The sequence below is a fragment of the Dromaius novaehollandiae genome, chromosome 24 (assembly GCF_036370855.1).
Source record: "Dromaius novaehollandiae isolate bDroNov1 chromosome 24, bDroNov1.hap1, whole genome shotgun sequence".
In the NCBI taxonomy this organism is placed as follows: Eukaryota; Metazoa; Chordata; class Aves; order Casuariiformes; family Dromaiidae; genus Dromaius; species Dromaius novaehollandiae.
Window position 1 is genome coordinate 6300797 of NC_088121.1, and position 17011 is coordinate 6317807.

The 17011-nt window shown below is 55.0% G+C and overlaps 1 protein-coding gene and 1 long non-coding RNA gene across 4 annotated transcripts in view; one reads left to right on the forward strand and one right to left on the reverse strand.

Moving 5' to 3' along the window:
* The window catches only part of CASZ1 (castor zinc finger 1), a 179191-nt gene that overhangs the window by 129013 nt on the left and 33167 nt on the right, over positions 1-17011 (reverse strand). For all 3 annotated transcript variants that reach the window (XM_064525591.1, XM_026095548.2, XM_064525590.1), the window contains exon 2: positions 15904-16047. The gene's annotated coding sequence lies outside the window, so the exon portion shown is untranslated. The remainder of the gene's footprint in view (positions 1-15903; positions 16048-17011) is intronic.
* Positions 5945-11219, forward strand: LOC135330730 (uncharacterized). Its single transcript, XR_010392828.1, has 2 exons — positions 5945-6267; positions 10665-11219. It is a non-coding gene; the product is annotated as an uncharacterized LOC135330730 (long non-coding RNA).

Genomic DNA, 17011 nt, shown 5'->3' on the forward strand with positions numbered 1-17011 from the left:
GGGGAGAGCCAGGAAAAAGGCTCCAACCCCGGGAAGGAGCGATGCCTCCTCCAGCCCGGCGAACCGCAAGGGGAAGGAGGGAGCCCCGGGCCGCCCCCGCGCGAGGGCAGCGAGAGGCGTGCTGGGGGGGGCTGAGGCAGCCGGCCGGGCCCGGGACCCCCAGCAGAACGGCCGCGCTGCTCGCAGGCTGCCTTCTCCTGCAGCTCAGCGCCGTCCCAGCCCCCGGGACCACCGCTGCGCAGGGCCAAGCCTTTGCATCTCGGAAGGAACAGAGCTCCTTGGCCCACTGGAGATGGGGCAAAAGGGCTCCTGGGTCCTTCCTCCTTTCCCCTGCAGAAGGTGGAGCCGGCCGAGAGCAAAGCAGAGCCCAGAGCATGGCGGCGGCGGAGGAGGCTGAGAGTGAAGTCAGCAGAGGGAGAGGTGGCGGCGCTGGGCCGCTAAAGCGACAGCGAAGGGCACGGACTTGCAAGGCAAAGGAGAAAGGATTTTAAAATTTAAAGGCAAGACGTGGGCCCCAGATCTACCAACTCCGTCAAAACTTTGTTCAGTAAAAAAGTTAATTGCTGAGGAACCAAATAAAAGAAACCCCACAGGCTGAAAACTGCTCAGAGTCTTTAATTAGCCAAAAAAACAAAGTGGTTACAGGAAAATGAGAGCGTAAGAGGGGATCCCGAGGGAGTACTTATGATACTCCCCCTTCTCTCCTTCTCCACCAAACAGCCCAGGGTTAGACCAGAGCAGCAGCTTGTTTGATAGCAAATTTGGGAAAAGAGTTTGGAGTCGGTTTTCTTTGGCTTCCCACAAGATGAGAACCCCAGCCACCGAAACGCCGATCTGAGCCAGTCACCGAGGCCCAAACCCCGGGGGGCTTTGGCCCTCCCCATGCCGGCCCCACGCCAGACGCCTGCCGGGACCCGGGGATCGCCTCCCCCCGTCCGCACTGAGACAGCTGGTTCTCCGGACCCTTTGGGCCCAGGGCAATGAATCGTCCCCAGGGCCTAACCCTCTTAAGAAAAACAAGAAAAAAAAGGGCGACGGGTAAGAAGCAGCTTGCTCTTTAATCCACTGAAGGATCATCCAGCCAAAGTATCTAATTTACCCACTTCTGATGAATTCCACCCGCAAATTCAGAGCCCTCCCTAATCCCGGCGCAGGCTGGCATCTACTACACAGAGCCATGTGCCCAGGTAACTCGTCAGCCATTTCTTGTACTGCTTTAAGAAGAAAATGAGGTAAAGATGAGAGAAGGAGAAGTACCTGAGTATTTCAGCTCTTCTGCTCCCCCCCTCACAGTTCACACCTTGCCCCTTATCTCCTGCCCCAGGCAACTGCACTGGGTTTGCAGTCTCACCCACACAATTCTCCTCACTCTCCCTTCTGCAAAGGTCTCAAAACCACCAGTGTGTGCCCCGTAAGGACGCCTGAAAGCTCTTCTTTCTGTACGGACGACCCACAGACTCTCAGGGTGCGCACATGGGATAAAAAGAGGTCACACGAACTGGAATTGGGAAGAAAGAGTCGATGGCACCAGGACGCAGGACCAGTCCTTCCCTGGGACCTGGTTTCAGATCCTGCACTCATCCAAGCTCTGAGTCTTCCCAGAAGAAGAGTTTCACGTGTGAAACCCAAGAGACACCCTCATGAACAGCCTAGACTGGAGAACATCACCTTCCAGAGGCAGCAGCCAGCCCATCCTAATTTCCAGGCTGATTCCACTCTGCTCCAGCTTCCCCCTTGCCCTGGGCCCTATCCAGCTGGAAATCACAGACAACCTGGGAGGCTGTTCCATCCCGTTTCCTTCAGGGAACCTGCAGCTTCCTCCTGGGACTCTCCTCCAGTCCGCTCACTTCTTACCTCCCAGGAGAAAGTGAGGTCCGCTGTTTTCTTCCACAATTGGCCCTACCTTTTCCTTCTCTCTGAGGCAGCAGTGAGGGTCACAAATCTGCCACGGCAGGTTTGGACCAAAGTAGCAAGGGGGAGGAGGGCTTGAAGAATGTGACTGGCAGGGAAACATGGGTAAACACAGGCGTTATGCGGAGAGAGGGAAGGAGAGGGAGGTACTCCAGAAGGCTGTAAATTCATATTTCTAATTACTTCCTCATGTTTTTCAGCACTCCTCAGTCAAGTTTGATTAAAATTCCCTTCAAGGGAAGACGCTCCATAGAGAGCCACAGTGGAACAGGCAGCTCGTGGACCTGCAAAATTGCTAGGGATGGACACCAAGCGCGATAGTTTGGGAGCTGGGAGTACAGATCAGCTCCCACCCCCTGCAACACGGCTACGTTTCCCTCGAGCAGCCACCCTCCAGTGACAGACCGCCAGTTCAGATGTGCCTGCTCTCACATTGCAGGGTACGAAACACGACACGGCTCCCACCGCTCATCCCTCAGACAGGGCCGACGCTAGACGGCTCCCACAGTAATCTCCTTCCCAACAGACAGGGCCCTCCCAACAGGAGCACATAAGAACTTCCCATGAAACATATGCCTCAGCAGATGGGGGAAGCTTATGCTCCCTTCCACCTAAGAGTTCCTTATGCAGAGACTAGTCTTCTCCACAGTGAAAAAAGTGGGACTCAAGACCTCACATCCATGTTTGGTAATTCACAGGAGAGAGCGAGCCTGAGAGCTGGCAGGCAAAAGCAACCTGTGCATAACAGAGACCCTTCAGCAAGCAGTAAAAGAAAGCAGAGGAAGAGAGAAGGACTAAGGGTGAAGACCACTTTCATCACCTTCAATCCCAAGAAGCCTTGGCACCATCCTTGCAGAGGCAGCGATGCAAAGCAGCTTCCTCCAAGCAGGGGCGGTGAGGCTTGCAGGGTGGTCTACAGGGGACAAGGGAGTTTAACCAAGTTCCCGCAGGGCTACTTCCAGGAGCCCCTTCGGGACACACATCTCCAAGGCTTTTCCTTGGAAGCCCTCACCAGCCCGCAGTTACGCTGTGTGCAGTGTTTCTGTCTGACCTCTTCCATCTTCCTGACACCTTTGAGACCAACTCCCATTGCCCGTTACTGGGCAACTCTCAGCGTCCGGACACTGCTGGTCCCTTGAGTGCTCTGTCCATCCACAAACAAGAATTCACACAGCGCGACGCCCAGCTCCCGCGCTGCCCCTTCCCCTCTCCGAGCCCTCCCAGGCCTCCAGGAGAACGGGTGCGAGCACGGCCAGTTCTCCCTCCTGAGCCAGCAAGAGGTGTCCCCGCAGGAAGGGATGCCCCCGGGCCAGCGGCTGCAGCACCAGCGAAGGCAAGCGGCACCGAGGCTTTTTTTGTTGTTGTTTATCCTCTGTGCTGTGGCAAAAGCGAGACGGAAGAGATGCTGCTGGATATCAGTCTCTGAGTTCCCTACACGGCTCTGGGGAAATCATCATTATCTTGATGCCTGGTTTCTCTCCCTTCACTCCCCCCTCCCCTCCCTGCTTTGAATATCTGAGTGTCTTAATGCTCATGTGAGTAAAGGACAGACCTTGCTGGGATAAGCTGGGCCTGGAATAGACAGGTTCTGACAAGCTTCCTCTCTTGCGCGACTCTGCCGGGACACCTTCATCCCACTCACCACCCTCTTTCTGTGGGCTGCTCCTACCCATTTCTGCCAGCCCACCTCGGTCTGCACCCGCAGCAGCTCACCTCTGCAGACCAGGACTTCCCCGCTCGGCTATGTCAAGCAGGGGACTGGAATGAAGCCACTAAACCAGTTTCACTTGTGGTCGGTGGGACTGGATCCAAGAGCTGTTTTGGCTCCGCTGGCATCACCTCCAATCCCAAAGGAACGGCAAGACTGCCAGTCCCCAGCAGACTACACCGTGATGTCCCCACTGCTCTCAGCTTCCTCGCCCTCCTCTGCTCCCGAGCTACAGACCTCAGAGCCCCTTCTGGGCTCCCAGCACTCCAGTATTTCACTTTTTAGGAGGGGAAGTTTCCTCTTTTCGCCTTTGTGCTCCCCTTGGTCCTTCTGGTTCCCTGGTAAATTCCTGCCTCCCTCACTGCCTGTGCTCTCTCTTCCGACAGAAACACATGAACACACGATTCACAGTTACGCCAACCGGGTGACTTGCGATCCCTGCTGCTGCCCACACTGACATGCAGACGGACCCATAAAACACCCTGGCTGGGTGAGCTGCTCTCCTCCCTGCAGGAGCACACGCAACACGCAGGTCAGAGAGATGAGTCCAGCCTGCTCTGCAGCCTTCTTGTGCTCCCTTTCCATCCCTCCTCTGCCCAGCTTGCAATGGAAGGACCTAAGGACTAGAAGAGGAGGAGGAAGGAAGACGCCAGCTGGAGCTCAAATCCTAAGTTCAGGACCACCACTGTGCTCAGAGCTAGGAACCTAAGTGCAGAAAATGATGCCAAACGCTGCACCGGTCACGAGCCAGGTCTGCCAACCAGGTGCGGTCAGGCTAGGGAGGAGGCCTCGCTGCTCAGCCGAGTCTGCTCATTCATACCAAGCCCCGGCACGACGCGAGCTGAAAACCGAGCAATCCGACCCCCCGCAGGGACACCACAAAGTTAGCGGGCTGCACCGACAGTCAGTGCAAGCTAAGCCATCGAGGTGCGTGCGGTCAGAGCAATCCGCACGGGCACGGCCAGCCGTCCACTCGTGCCGGCAGGGAAGGTCGCCCTGCACCGGGGAGCTGCGGGCACGGCCCGCCTAGGCAGGGAGAGGAGCGTGCCCAGCACCTGCGGCCGCTGTCGCCAGGGTGCACGCGGGAGATGACGCGCTCGGCGCGGCTTGCACAAGCTGCCGACGTGCACTGGACGTGGGCGAGCGGGGAGACCGGCGTGCCACGGGGACGGGGGAGCGTGTCTGCGTGCAAGGCAGGCAGTCGCCTGCGCTGCGTGGCGGGAGCAGGAGCAAGCGTGGCCAGAGCTCTCCACCACGTCCTCCCCTCCGGGCAGGCGCCGCGCTGTGCTGAGAGGGGCACCGCTGCTCCGAGAAACCAGAGGTGGTTTGAGAGGGGGCCTCAGACTCCAAAGTCATCCAAGTTTCTGAGGCAATTAATTTGCTACTGAAAGAAGGAGCAGGAAGAGCAATAAAAGAGCCTTTGTACTTAGGGTGGGGCAGGAGCATGGGAAGTCACTTCAGAGAATACGGAGTTGGGGGCAAACAAAAACAAAAAATAAAAATAAGAAGCTGACTGACAAGCTTACAAGAAAAGCCACATTTTTAACATTCTTAATCCCTAGAATAAACACGCAGGGAAGGATGAGGACAGGGCTGGCTGTCCTCAGAGATCCCCGGGGAGACACTGGGGTTGGAGCAGGCGAGGGAGCTAGTGCTGGGGGCAGCTGTGGACGGTACTGCCCGAGCCTGGGGGAGATGTGTGAATGTGTGCGTGGAGGGGGGGGACAGGGCAGCGGAGAGTAAAAACCAAAGGTAGACACTCCCTTGGATCTCAAACCTCTCTGCTTTTTTATTTCGTGCTCTCTATACTATTGCTGTTTCAACACAACAGAAATTACGCTAGGAACACACTGGGCACCAAAAGCATCCCGCCCTGACGGAAGAGGCGCCGGGAGAGCCCTGCACCTTCCCCCTGCCCCGGCCAGCTGCCCAGAGAAGAACAAGACCGTCGTGTGCTGCATACCCACATCCCTGCTTTCATCTGCCTCCAGCCTCCCCGAAAGCAGCCTGCACTTCCTTCCAGGAGAGCAGGAGTTAAACGGCTGGTTTTAGTGGTAGGAGACACGTTTAGGAAGGGATTGAATCTGTGCGTGGTGCAGCCGGTTCCCTGTTTATTAATAAGCTATTTATCATTGGTGTTGCTTTTAATACCATTTTGGCTTAATGTTGTTAATGAAATATAAATACCCGCACTAATGATGTTGGTCAGGAGGCAGCGTGGGCCACTGGCAGCTTTGCAGGAGGGAGGCCAAACCGCGGCTGTGTGCACGAGAGGCTGCGACGGCGCGACTGCCAGCCCAGCCTCCGGAAGAGCCTCCCCGCACGCCCCGCCGCGGGGCTCCACAGGAGCGCGGCAGCGCGAGCAGGGGGGCCGCGGGACGGGACACGACGGGACGCGACGGGACAGGGCACGCCGGCAGCCGTCAGGAGGGCAGAGAGAGAGTTTCCAATCGCTGCAGACCCCGCTGGGAGCCCAGGTCCTCGCTGGCACCTACCAAAGCTGCCAGGAAAGGACGGCGGCTCAGCATCACGGTTTGACTCCAGCGAGACGCAGGACTGCTGCCCCCTCGACTCTCTGCCTTTGGAGGTGCCGGCAAGAAGCAGCCAGAGGCCAGCGCGCCTGCGCCGGGGACCCCGCGAGCTGCGAGGTAGCCCTCTAGATGGAGATATGTAAAAGAAGCAGCCAGAGGAGTTTTGTCTGCTTAATGCAGTCGCCCCACCGGCAGAGCAACGTGCGGGCTATGCGCGAGGCTGCCTGGGGCAGCTCCCACACGCGCCTTCAGCAAAGAGGCGTTCCCCAACACCCACCGCCGAGCTGCCGGCGGCTCGCGCTGGGCTGGCCGCAGGGCCGGGCTGGCCGCAGGCCCCGGGGCGCTGTGGGGCAAGGGCGGGCGGGCGCGCGGCCCCGCTCCCAAGCCCCGGGCAGCAGAGGGGCCGTGCCACCCCGGGTCCAGCGCAGGCTACGTGGGCACGGAGGGAAAGGAAAAAAAGTCTCCTGCCCTTGCAGGGACCAATATCAAAAGCTCGGCCTTTGGCAGGGGTTCAGAGACTTGTGCTGGGAGACCTCACTCAGGTCCCTCTCCATTAGCTCGAGTCGAGCACCGTCATGGGGCAGGGATTACAAATCTCCCTAAGGCGGCTTTCGGAAATCCCACCCTGCATTACCACTTGCATTACAGCAGCTCCGCGAGAGTGGAGGCCTGGGCACGCTCCCAGAGGAGCCTCGGCCCAGGAGAGGCTGCGAGGCGCCAGGAGAGACCCCTCTGGAAAGGCAACGGGCAGAACGGCTCGTGGGACTGGTCACGGGAAGAGGCAGGGGAAAACCTACACCCGAGGCTGCTACCCTGCCCAGCAGGTACACAGTTCCCAAAATGAGGGCCAGAAGAGAAATCAAAGTGGTCCTTCCCCAGCAGCAAAGCCCAGACCTCTGCAAGCCTCCAGGACAAAACCAAACACTTGCCTCGGGAGCAAACTCCAAATCCAGCTGTTGCCCGCCTGAAGAATCTCTTAAAAGGCAAATTTGGAGAAGAACATACATCACTTTCTGTCTTCAGACAGCTCTGCTAATGGCAACTCATCTTGCTCCAAGTAGACCCACTCCACTCATCTCATTGAGCAGAGAGGGAAGCAAAGAGGTGACGCACACGACAGCCAGGAGCTTCCCACAGATCTCGGCACGGATGAGGGGTCCTTGCCCCATCTCACAGACAACCTGCACATGATTCAGGTCAGGACCATTACACCAGACCCGGTTTCTAGACCTGGGAGCGCCTGGGCCTCAGCTGGGGCGTCAGAGGGATCTAAGGACGGAGCGTGCGGGGAAGGTGGCAAAGCAGAGGCCGCTTCCCTCGCTGAAGGTCCTGTGAGGAGCAGACGCAAGCACAGCAGATCCCATGCAGACACACGGTCTAACACCCTGGCCTCAGCCTCTGCTCCCTGCGGCCTCGCACCCTGTGTTTAGAGAAAGTTGCTCCTCGGTGCTCTGCCCGAAGCTAGAAGAGCAAGGCTGCGTGCGGCAAACACCAGCGTGAGAGGCACTGCTAACGCCACGCTGCCTTCACGGAAAAGGACTTAACCGGGAGTCTCAGGAGCTCTCAGAGCCAAAAATGGTCCAACCTCTCCAGCCAAACCTCTGCATGCTCCTTCCTGCAAGCTGCAGGCAGGACACGAGCTGCAAAGCCAGATGTATTTCCCCTCCCTCCCTCCCTCCCCATCAGCACCTTTTTTCCTCCTGGTTTGCAGCCTCCCTCGTCTCTCCCAAGCGGTCAGGCCCAGCGCAGAGGCGGCCACAACTGCCCTGCCCTGGGAAGCCTCCCAGGGCCCTCGGTCCCCGGCCCCAGGCAGCACCATAAATTTACACTGCTCCTTTAAGACGTTATCTTTTAATTTGGTGCTCCCCCTCTCCCCTCCTCAACTAACTGATTTATTAGTTTACATCTCATAAATTGTAACCCCTCGCCTCCCCCTTCACCCTCCCCGATGCCATAAATCCCCTTCAGGGCCTCGTCACCCTCCTGCACGTGGTGCAGCCCCCTGCCCCCCAAAGTCACCTCCGCGTCCCCAGGGAGCGCGGGGCTCATTTGCTGGGGGTTTGGTCTAGCTCGTCTCAGCAGCTAATCCCTTGGGTGGCTCCTGTCAGATTATTAATTAGCTAAAGCGGATCGGCCCTGGAACAACATGCGGTTGGACTTCAGATAAAACAGGACGGCAAAGGCTTGGCATGTAGTTGTTTAAAGGGACATTGTCCCCTTTTTTCCCTCGCCTTCTCCTGGGGTGGGAGGAGGCGACAGGGCACTTCCACGGCTGCTGCGTCCCCCCGGCCGATCGCCACTCGGCCCCCGGGGCGCTGCACAGAGGGGTGAGGGGGTGCCGGCCTGGAGGTGCGCGGGACGGGAGCGGGGGGCACCGCTCCCCCCTGCTCTGCGGCAGTTACAGCTTTCCCAGATGTTGGGAAAACTCTAGGAACCTGTTTGGAGGCAGACAGCGCTCGGTCGGACGGTCTCACAGCTCCTCTCTGCCCCTTGCTGTTTCTCTCCCACACGTTGCTCCCTACGGAAAACTCGCTCTTTGCAACCACGCCAAGAAACGAGCCGAGATGAAGACCGTGACAAGGGGCCACGGTTATCCCGTTCCAAGAGCGGCACCTGGAAGCACGGGAAGCCATGCAGCCTGAGTGTGCAGGTTTCACAGCCCCCTGCACGTGCAGTCCAGCCCTCCAGGGCAGAAAAGGAGCGGAGGGTCTCACACACGTCACGCTGGACGGGCCACGACAGCTAGCTCCAACAAGCGTCCTAGCGCAAGCGATGCCGGGAGCAGCTCACCTTCTCACTCCCTTCCCACTTCGGATTGTTTTGACTCAAACCGATGAAGCTGAAATATCGAGTCACAACGGCACTAAACTTCATTACAAGCTCTTAACACAGATTACTTAATAAAAAACAGGCTGCTTTAATTGCTTTTCCCCCATTAGCATTTCTGGAGGAGAAAACTGATTAATTTCAAGAGGCATGTTCCCCCCACTCCTCGTGCTGGCCTGTGAACCAGACCTCCTTCCCACCCCAGCCTTGTCCGTAAGAGCATCCCGAGAGCAGACAGAGAGCTCGGATCCGCAGGACTCTGAAAAACAAAGGACCGAGGGCCGGGATGAACAGATGGGAGTAATGGAGTGAAGCAAACAAGGGAAAGAGAAATCTCCTTTCCTTTCTGGCGAACCCATAAAAAGTGGCACAGGGGAATGAGCAAGAAGTGGTTAGGAGAGGACAGGGTAAAGCGAGGACAGCCAGTGTGCGGGGTTCGCCGGAAGAGCCGGGAGCTGCCAGGTGCCTGAGCTGGTGGGGTCTCCCACCCACCATCGCCCGCACTAGCGAAGCGGACACAGGGCCGTGGAACAGAGGTGTCAGCTTCAGGACACGAGGAGAAGCACCGCCGCTGCACTCTGCAGCTGCGAGCGGGGCGGGAGGCAGCTCCGTACAGGGAATGCTGTCCGGACTGCCAAAGCCTGGGCCAAACGCCTGGGAGCTCGGTTCTCCCAGTGTGCGCCCCGAGCGCCCCTCTGCCTCACTCGGGCCCTGCCTGGGTGCTCCGGTCCAAGGGAGGGAAAGTCCCCCCTCGCTATCCGACCGGCTCAGAACAGGACCCGCAGCGTCCCAGCGCTGAACGGCCCCAGGGAAAACGCGTCTGCAAAAACATTCCCGGCCTCCGGGGCAGCTGAGTTCAGCCCTGTCCTAACTAGCCCCGACAAGGGAGGATGGCAACCGGGTTCCTGAGCAGGCTGCTCTCTAGGTCAGCACACTTCAGGGACAGGGTAATCAAGCAGGAATTGCTCCCATGTGCCAACTCTCATGAACCTTGCAATGCTCAGTGTTTTTCTTAAAACCTGAGATCTTGGAAGTTACATAAGATTTTTGTTTTGTACAACAATATATGTATAGCGCTGTCCCTCCCTCTGCTCCCAGGAACAGGGCAGAGCAGCCTGACATGTGATCTGTGTGCATCCTAAACACACAGAAACCTTGGTATCACCAAGTTTTATAACTGGGGGAGGGAGTCGTTTTTGACTTTTGAAAAGACAAGGCTAGCAATACTGTTTGCTCATTTTACTTTCAAACTCACCTTACTTTGTCCTCTCCTCTTTTCTCTATGTCCTATTAATGTACAGCTAAGACAAACTCAGCAAGAATCACAAGAAAGACACTGGGACAGACCATAAACTGCCCTGGCAAAAACCAGGATAGTTCTGCTGGCTGAAAATGCAGCTTTGCTGCTTTACATCAGCAGATGGCTTACCTGTGGCTTTTAATGGTTAATATATAACTGCAGCAACTACAAAAAAGCCCCAGCATTAATACATAATTTGTCAGAAGCAATATGCTAAAGCAGCCTTTCCATATTCAACTCGAGTAGTGAGATAAGCCTTACTTCCAGTGCCGTCCCATGAGCTGAAAACTAGCTCTGGAACGAACCCCCGGTGGGAGACGTCAGAGGAGAGAGCACATTGACTTTGCAGTATTTGTTCATTTTTCAAATTTTTTGTTTTTATCAACAGATTTCCAAGAACTGCATTTTGAACACGCACTTGCCTCACGTGCACACTTAGCGCTGACTGCTCCAGGTGCTTTCCGGCCAGCTCTCCCTGAGGAGCTCCAGCAGGGCAGCGACCCCGCTGGCACGCGCCGGACAGCATACTGTCTGCCTGACGTCCCCACGCACCGTCCCTGGCCGAGACCAGAAATGCTGCTGAGCCTCTGGACCAGACTTGAACATGTTCCTAAACGTCTAGTGGGACCTTGCAAACTGGCTGAGTGCTACTAATCTTTTCTTTTAGGCAGCTGTTTCAGGAGGGTGCCATAATACCACTGCCTGCACCACAGCTGAGAGAGCTGCCACTGGATCTAGTACGAGTAGGAAGAAAGACTGTCAGGTGGTTAAAGGAATCAGGAGATCAGGCTTCTCCTCCCAACTCTGCTTCTGAGTCATTATTAGCATAAAATCAGGTTTGTTACATCACTGAAGCTTGAGTAAATAAACCAAGACTCATCACTGTTTTATTTTGCAATACCTCAGTGGGCTCCTCTCTGTACAAATAAACACCATTAATGTTCATTGCAATTGCAGGTACATGGGGAAGGAGAGCGATAAAGCTCCTAAAACACTCTAAAACCTTTATGAAAAGCAGTAGGTGAAATGACAGAATTTTTGACAATACTGACTTTCACAGGGCAGGCATTTACCAAAAAAAAAAAAAAAAAAAAAAAAAAAAAAGACAGGCAATCCTCACTGGGGCAGACTAAGCGACAAACAAGCCCTGCCTTGAGGAGGCCACTCTGACGCTGCTGATGGGTAAGAAAGATTGGGAAACAGAATCTCTTCTGAGGAACCAAGGCTGAAATCCTGCCTCTAATGAGGTTTATGGCAAAACTCATGCTTGCTTTAATAGCGCCAGGATTTCACCTCCGTAAAGCTGAAGTGTGAAGGCAGAATCCATGAGAAAGAGATGGGCATCATCATCACCAAAGGCTCCAGGAGACTGAGAGCACCGTAAGGACTGGCAGCTGGGAAAGCAAGGTATGAATTAATGCAGGCCTGGCCCAGTACGGAGCATCCTTCCTCCACCTGAGTGTTCAGAGCAGGCTGGCTCTGCTCTGTGGCAGTCCGCCAGGCAACTGTGGGCACTTGCCTAAGTCCCTGGCTCCTTTAGGGCTAAGCCGCTCTTCAGCACACCCCTAGCCGTGAGTCTGTGCGAGCATCTCCCCACGCTACAGCGGTCTGCGCTCAGCTCCTTCTGCAGCTGGGCAGACTCCTGCTCAGACGAATGCCTCATTGCCCGGACACCTCCGGCTAGCTTCTGTCCCTTAGACAACTAGTTCCCCCTCATGTGGACGGCTGTAGGTGCAAAATCACCAGCTGCTTGACGCAGCAGGGGTTTTTGAAGGGCTTGGGGCTATGCTTAACTTTAGGGTCAAACCAGAGTCACTGTGCACCCCTCGAGAGCCTTGCAAAAGTTCCTTCTTTGAACACGGGCATCGGGGCCCTCCCTGAATCTCGGAGCCCCTTCAGCCTGCTCAGATTCCTCAGCCGGACCTGGCCTTCAATGAGGTCTCCGTATTAGCATCCCCCGTCACCCAAACGAACAGGAGGTGCTAAGGACCTCACTGGATCTGGCCTCAGTCCTACTCCAGGACCAGATATCGAAAGGATGGTTATCAGACCTGCTGAGCACATGATCTTCCTTCCCCTCCTTTGACTTCCCCCATTCAGCTTTCCACAGCCGCCAACCAAACATCTGATCGAAGGCCCGGGGGAGGGAGTCAGAACTGTCCACTCTGGTTATGAGTGAAGGTCATTGATCTAGCGCAGACCAGGGATGCGGAAAACAGAGGAGGGAGGAAAAAACCCTCTGAGAGAGAGGAGAGAGGGAGAGACGCAGGGAGAAGCAGTGCGTGAGTGAGCGCAGGGAAAGGCAGCGGAAGTGGCTGAAACATGGTTTCACACTCCAAGACCCAAGGGCTGTTGTCAACCCGTCCTTCATGCTCACATCTTGTCACACTAGAGGTCAGGTCTCCCAAGCGTTCCTGGAGAGCTGAGCTAGCCCATATGGCAGGCAATATGTTAACAATATGGATCAGCTGCTCGTCAGGGCCTGAGCAGATGGATGTGACAACCCCGCTCTTATCCCAGACAGGCTTTTAATATCTTCCCTCTCCTCTGCTCAGCCATACCGGAAGAGCTCTGCCCAAGAACTATTGCCTCCAGCCTAGGTGGACCATGAGGCCACAGGTCAGAACAGGCATTATGGAAATACCTGCCTTGCCTCACCGGGATGGAAGCAGGCAGAGCAGAGCCCATTCCGACCCGTGCAGGCAGGAACCCGGCCAAACTCCCATCCAGCGAGAGCGCGCTGTGAATGGAAAGACCTCGCTGTAATCCGGAGATGTGCTATTAACTCCCAACCAGGACGATACAGGAGATACTGCGTTCAGATGTATGTATATGGCATGTTACCACCAGATGCTACATGTTACAGTCTAGACTGAGTTTTGTAACTGCCTGGGAAAATTTTCTCTCACAGAACAAGTAATACATAAATAGATGTATATTTTAATGGGCAAGCTAAACTCCTCCTGGCAAAGGCAGGCGAGTTGATTTCATACCCAGGCGGGTAAATTTCCACAACGATTTTGCAAGGCTGTTTCATACTCCCCAGCCCAGCTCAGGAGCCGAGCCGTCAGGGACGGCTGGGCTGGGCCCAGCTGCGCTTCTGAGGAAGGCAGCGTTCCCACCTTGCTCCATTCGCAGTGGGGCCTGTGCAGCGATCCCATGGAGCATAGCAAAGCAGTGCAGTCAACCACGGTTCACCCCCAAATTTAGGCTTACTTTAGGATTGAATCACGGGGAAATATTTTGCAAATTCAAACAAAACCAAAGCAGGTATTTCTAATCACTTCCCACATATTTATCTAGATTTTTTTTCTGCACAGCACGATACCCAAACCCTTCATCAACCGAACAAGAAAAATCCCTCCAACGTTTATAGCTCTAGGACTAAACAGCCAGCTTGTGCTTATAAACAGAAAGTGAAACTGCAACCGCAGCCTAGGGATGGGCTCTGGAGAAGGTGCAGGCAGCCTCTGCAGCCCAAAGTAAATTGAGCTTGTTTTCAAAGTAGAAACCATACAACTTGCTCCAGGGCTGGCTGTGCTGGAGCACAGCAATTCCTTGTCCAGAGCACGAGCGATCACAAAGCCACGTGTCTGAAAGGCTGAAGGCATCTCCTTCACTGAAGGGATCTTATAAAACGAAGAGAACCTCAGAAAAGAGCTGCAGCCAAAGGAAATATTTCAATTGTCTCTAATGAGTTTCTGTCCCTTAGAAAACAGCCCCTAAAGGACACTCAACTTTGTACAGACAAGGCACCTGGTAGGTGCTAGGAAGAGAAGATAAACGTCAGAAAGGGATTACTGATCTGCAAGCACCTGAACCCAAGCACTTCAGGAATTCCTGATGTATCAGTCTCCTCCTCCCGCCTGCCTGCCTCAGAGGCGCTGCTCGTTCCAGGTCCATGCCAGACAGACATCCAGGGCTTCAGTGCCAGGAGCCGCACAAGCAGAAAGCTGTGAGAGGCACCACTGGAAAAGGTCCCTCTGCTGGAAAAATGGACCCAAAGCCTACACAGTAACGTCCTCAGCAGAGCTTTTCCCCCTCGATTTCGTGCCTCTGGAGGTAAACGTAAGGCTGTGTGGCGGCAGATTCACCTACTCCAGTCAAATCTGAGAATCTGTGTCTTGGTAAAATCTCAAGGCTCCCTCTTGTCCCAGCAGCGCACTCCCGTCAGCAGAGCTCGGATTAGGCAAGCCCTCTCACCTGCAGAGCCCCGGAAGGGCGCTTGCCGCTGCTCGAAGATGGCACACCGGCACCACAGCAGCTCGTGCAGGGATAAAGGCCAGAGTTCCCTTCGCTAATAGTTCAAAACCAGCCTCTCCAAATAAAGCATGCCAGAGCCTGGAGGAGTTTCAGCACCAGGAAGGTGTGGGAAGGCACAGCTCACCCATCTCCCACCCCGAAGCACACTTCACTGGCAGGTTTACTGAAAGCGCTCAGTTCTGCAGGTTCGGAGCACGCGGCAAGGACTCAGCCCTGCTGAGCCTTAGAGGATCACGGCTGTTGCTCTTTAAGGTAAGGCACCCAGAACACGAGTAAATTCCCCCCGCCGGCCGCACACAGCCAGGGATGGACAGCGATAGCAAAAGCCCTAGACCAGCATCTCAGCCCCATGACTGTCCTCTTCTTCCCTCTTCCTGAGCCGATACCATCCCTCCACCCTGGTTCTTCTAGTTCAGGTTTTCAAGCTGCACTAGCATGGCCCTGTCTCGGCTGTATCTAACTCAGAACAGCTTTGGATACGTTGCTTTGCCACAGTGTCATTTGTGGCACAGAAGCAGCAAGGGCCAGAGCAACACGGTGCCCTCCAGAGTGCTGATCTTCATTCAGACATCATTGTTTAATGGTGTCAACACAGTATGGAGATACCTCCTAACAGAACCGCCACCTCCCACAGATTAGACATAACATCATCATACACAGCCCAGGCACTGCCAGGATCCTCAGCCCCTCCTACCCGAAGCAGTACGGATGTGCCACCAGGTTCCTCCCAACCCCCAAATCATCGGGAAGAGACACATTATCCCACTGTTATCCTATAGCTGCTCTCCCATAGGCCCTGCTGTGCCGTATCTTTCTTTGTAGAGAAGCTGTGATAGGAGCCAAGCAGTGAAGAAAGTAAAATGGTTTTTAGAGGCACAGAGTCTCACCTCCTCACAACCGTGCTGAATTTCCCACCATGACCACAGACATCCTAAAACTCCTCTTCTCTTGCGAGATGAGACAATCAGAAACACTGCCCCACTCAATACTCACCCGGGGACTCCCCTGCCCGCCTGCTCTGGCACACTACTTAGCTAATCGCTAACACTGCACACCAGCCTGTTTTGAAAAAGGTAACTAAGAGGCAGAGCTATTCAAACCAACGCTTTGGTGTGTTCGGGAGGTGCTGAAATGGGCAGCGATGCCAGACGTGATACAGACCCAGTCCTACTTGTAAGCCAGCCCAAGACAAACCAACACCCCACCATGCATCCATGACCCAAACATTGACTTCCAATAGCTCTTCTAAACTGCACAGGCTAGAGAGAGACTCCCCGGGGACTCGACTAGATGCTCTGGAGAGCCAAAAGCAGTCCAGTTCTACTCGGGAGCGGAGGGACTGACCACAGAACAAAACCCAGTACCTTGCATCGAGAAGTCACAGGTTTCAAGGTCCATTCCAATGCACAAAGCCAGGAGAGAAGTCAGGATCTTTGTTTTGGAGGCGGTCTCAGGTGAAGACAGTGTGAATCTGATGGGTTCCCTTCACTTGGCGAAGTCTCTTTGCCCTGAGGAGAGGTTCGAAAGGAAATGAATATTACTTACGGAGCACTACAAGAGCCCAGGTGAATCACGAGCACAAGCAGTGACGCTGGCCTCAGATGCCACAGCCACCCACAGACCTCAGCCCTTGGTCACACACAGCAGCCCAGCAAGGCAAGGAGCTCCAGACCTTGCCCAACACGCCGCATCCCAGTCCCCTTCCCTGCCACCTGTGATACTAACAGCTCAGAGGTCAACGTACAAACCCCCCCCGTGACCACGCAGCGGGCCACACGCTCAACCTTCCCCTGAGAAAAGTCCAGGCCAACGAGAAGCAGAAACAGCAGGCTACAGTACGACGCCACTGATCGCAGAGAGCTCCCCTCCGTCGCCAGCAGAGCGTTTCTGCACACGCAGGATCGCGATGCCATCCCTCCTTCGCGGGGGATCATTCGCTTGTGTTTGTGGTACAGCTACCAGCAGAACAGAGCTCTGTCGTTGGTCTTGCACACCCCCACACCAAATGCAAGTCCCTAGTCCCAAAGACATTACAAATATAACCAGACGAGACAAAGGAAGAATTATTATTTCCAGCTTACTGAGGCACACAGTAATTAAGTGACTTGTCAAAAGTCACTCGGCGAATCTGTGGCAGAACCAGGAACCGAAATCTCTCAAATTTCAGTCCAAGAGCTGGACAGCAAAAGTCCCACCTCCCTTCCTGTCCTTCTTGGATGTATACTGCCACCTTTGCAACAGGTTTCACCCTTCTCCCTGCTCTCCACAGCCAGTTAAGACAATTCCCTTCCATTTCCTGTGCTGGAGGAAATGGATAAATACACCAGATTAAAAGAACAAGAACTTTTACCTTACTTACAAAATTAAAAAGTGTCCTAGCTCGAACCTTTGCCAGAAGCTCGGAAGCTTCGGACTCTTCGGGGAGGTGGGATTTCTAGACTGGAGGGTTTTTTGTTGTTGTTTTTTTAATTT